Raw genomic sequence first — 3,968 nt, 5'->3', positions numbered from 1 at the left:
TGACCGCGTTGGGTGGTTTGTCTCTGGGCCAATGGGGATGGCTTGCTGACGAGGGACCCCACTCTGCCCTGTCGCTAGCCCATGAGCGTGTGACTCGTCCTTTGCCCGCGTACGGCATCTGAGGCCCCTCAGATACCCTCCCCTCACCAGGGCACACAGGCTTTTCCAGCCCCCTTCTGGGTGGGGAAACTGAGGCATGGAGCGGCGAGAAGGACTTCGGTGGCCATTGGAGCTGAGAAAGGTCACTAGGGCTGGCTTGCCTTGCCTAAGAGTGTCAGCCTCAGGAATAGAACCCAGGAGTCCTGGTTTATAGTCCCCTAGTCTGACCCCAGAGCAATGCACCTTCCTAGCCCTGGGAAAAGATGGATTTTCCTGCTTTAATCATTGCACCATGCTTTTCCCTGGAGCTGGGCCTAGAATCCAGGAGTCCTGGCTCCCAGCAGCCTGCTATATCCACTAGATCACATGCCCCTCAGAGCATCCCATGCCTCCTGTTCTAACCGCTAGACTGTCCTGCTGCCCTGGTCCTGTGCGACAAGCACCTGGCACTGCCTGGCCCTGGGAACTCTGTTGCACAGCGGGGGGGGGAGGGGGAGCACTGGGTGCTTCAAACCAGGATCAAGGGAACCCAGGGCAGGACTGGCCCAGTGTGGAGGGGGGGGGGGCTGTGGGGTGGGACTGGAGGGGGCAGCAGCAGAACTGGGGGTAGGGGACAAGGTTGCGGAGCATTGGGCCAAGCTGAGTTGGGAGGGTGGGAAGAGCTCAGCACTGGAATGGGGGGACAGTGGGGAGGCTTGGGGGGCAGCAGCAGAGCTGGGGAGTGAGCAGCCTGGGGCTGGACTAGCAGGGGACTCCAGGGTGGGATTGAGGGGCATTGCCAGGAGTGCATGGCACCCTGGATGGGACTGGCTCGTGTGGCGGGTCTCGGATGGGAGGGGGGCGGTCAGACAGAGGGGCGTCGATCAGTAGCGGGGTGGGACTTAGCAGACCACCTGCCTGCACCATCCCAGCCTCACGGAGTCGGGCGCTCGGTGCTGAGCTAAGAGCAGACAACCCCAGGAGCCCGTGCGTGAGGACGGGGGGGGCGCAGAAAGGCCTCACAGCCTGGTGCTAAGAGCCTGGGAGGGCTGCCCGGTCGCTGTCTTTCACGAGTCCCCGGCCTCAGGCAGCACAGGGTGGCAGTCTGGCTCCTGGCCACACCGCGGGAGCCCCCCAGCCTGGCACACGGCAGAACTAGGGCGTCTTCCGAGGAAATTTCGGGGGGGGGGAGGGGCATGCGTCGCTCCATCATCCATTGAGCATCCCGGGCCGTGCAGACAGGCTGGCCTGCGGGGAGCCTTTGTCTGAGCGATTTCGAGAGCGTGGCGGGATTGGAAGGTTGCTGGGCCTGCACCCTCCTCTTGCAGCATCACGGCCCTGCTCTGGCAGGATGCCTGGGTTCGTTCCCAGTCTTCAGCTGGGAAGGTGGTGGCAGGGTTAGGGTACGGGCGTGGGCGAGCAGGATGCCTGGGTTCTAGCCCCACAGCTCGATAGGAGTGGGGTTTTGGATTAGGGCAAGGGGTTTAGGCATCAGGACTCCTGGATTCTGACCCTGGCTCCCTGGATGACCTTGGCCAAGTCACTTGACCTCGCAGTGTTGTGGAGAGGCTACAGGGTCCCAGGCACGAGCAAGGTTAGCTCCCGCTCAGCTTGGCCTTGCCCCCGCTGCTTTGTCCCAGCTTGATGAGAGGATTACAAAAAAGCCCCCACAATGTCTCTGCCCAGCACGTCCGCCTCAGCGCTGACTGGGACCCGGGGGGGTGGGCGGGGGGGCAGGGGGTTGGGGGGTAGTAGCCTGGCAAGGCTCAGCATTCGTCCTAATACCCTGCTGCATATCCATAGCAGGCATTTTACAGATGAGGAAACTGAGGAACGGGGGGGGGCATCCCCTAATTTGCCCAAGGTTCCACAGGTAATAAGTAGCAAAGCTAGGAATAAAACCCAGGAGTCCTGGCAAGCAGGTGCCTGCTCTAGTCCCTATCTAGCTTATATGGCCTCTGTTACCCTGAGCACCTCACGTGCTTTAATGCCGCACTGCTGGGCCACAGGACAGGGCTAGGAGTGCCTTCATACAGATGGGAAACTGAGGCACAAAGAAGCTAAGTGACTTGGCCAAGGTCATACAGGGAGTTTGTGGCAGAGCAGGGACTTGATCCTGGGTCCCAGGCTAGGCCTCTAACCACTAGACCCACTCCCCTCCTGGAGCTGCAACTAGACCCCAGGAGGCCTGAGTCCCAGCCACCTGCTCTAAACAGAAGATCCTGGGGTGGGGGTGGGGCCCTGGGCTGTGGGGTGAGTGAGGGGCCCGGGATAGCTGTGGGGGGCGGGGGGGGTGGGGGTGCAGAGAGACCTGAGCTCCTTGGATGGGGCCCAGGATAGCGGCTCAGCCAGGAAGGAACTGAACTGTCCCGTAACAAAGCCTTGCCGAGGAAGGGAGAGCGAGGCAGGCGGCTGGTGACAGCAGAGCGATAACTTAATTAGCCCGGGTAATTGGATCTGTTCCGGCAGGGACAGGCCAGCAATGCTAGAGCCAGCCTGGGGGCTGCAGATGGGGCCGTGGGGACACCGGACTCCTTAATGGCCTTTGCCAGAGCCGCTGGGCAGCAGCAGAAGCCAGCGCCGGCTCTGCCTGTGGGATGGAGGGGGGGGCGGTGTCTGCAGGTTACTGTGACTGAGCGGAGACATCCCCCAGCCCCCCCAGGCCTCAGCCAAAGGCCCCCAGCCCCCCCTTCTCCACCATGGGCTGAGCCTTGTCCCCTGGGGACGCTTGGCTCAGACTCAGTGGCCCGACCCTAGGCTGGGTGAGACGCACTTTCTAGGCTCTGGGGCTTGGCAGTTCACAGAGCTTTGGTCCCAGCGATCCATCATTCTGCTATCACACCATCCTGTCCACACCTGTTGCTCTATCCAGCCCTAGATCTACCCTGCTAGCTAATCTAACCTGGCCACCCAGCCCCATACACACTCTCTAACCTGCCCATCACCCTGGTCTCTGCTTGGCTTGAGCTCTCACTCATTAGCCGCCCCCACACTGCTCTGGCACGATGGTGTTTGCGCTGGCCCCCAGTGGCAGGGCAGGTGTTGGCAAGCAAACCCTAGCTCCCGCCCCGTCCTTCGCAAGTGACCTCTCCCTTTGGAATGGCCTGGCTCGCTCCTGCCTGCCCAGACCTCTTATGACCTGGATGGCAGGGCAGGGGGTTGAAACCCACCTTTGATATTTACAGTTTGAATTTTCCAGGTGGGGAAACTGAGGCAGCATGCGGCCAGAGCCCCTGTGACCTCGGGGCCAGGGGATGTTCCAGTGATGCGTGATGATGCGCGAGCACAGGAAGGCCATTGGAGCCAGACTGGGGCTTGCGCCCTGTCCCAGTCGCAGTGGGGATCTCTTCCCTAAATGCCCCGTGCCCCACTGAAACCAGCCAACCGCTGAGCCATGGGGTAGGGACTGGGGGTGGGGAAGCTGTGTGACGAAGTGGGACTGTTCTTAATGTTTCCTCTGAATAGTGTGGGGGTGCCTCAGTTTCCCCTAAACAGTTCTTAAGTATCTAGGTGGTGGGGTAAGGGTGTATGATCATTGCAGAGCCCTAGAGGGCATGTGTGTGCAGGAGTCTGGACACAGAGAATGGCCAACACCCTGTTTCCTGGGAACTGATGGCCTGGGCCCTTCCCCCCTGCAAGGTGAGAGCTAAAGGGTTGGAGCACAAAGGAATCCAGTGACCTCCTGGCCCGGGAAAGGAACAAAGCCCAGAGAAGGAGGGGCTGGAGAGAGTTTCAGTTGGGGGCTGGCTGGGACATGGAGTGAAGGGCAGATGTGGTTGTCTGGCTCACTGCCCCCCAAAATGGACCCAGCTGAGGGGTCCTGTTCTCTGCACCTGCAAGCTCTGTTTTGGACCATGTTCCTGTCATCTAATAAACCTCTGTTTTACTGG

Source organism: Lepidochelys kempii, chromosome 27 (genome assembly GCF_965140265.1).
Source record: "Lepidochelys kempii isolate rLepKem1 chromosome 27, rLepKem1.hap2, whole genome shotgun sequence".
Classification (NCBI taxonomy): Eukaryota; Metazoa; Chordata; order Testudines; family Cheloniidae; genus Lepidochelys; species Lepidochelys kempii.
This window is presented reverse-complemented; position numbering follows the sequence as displayed.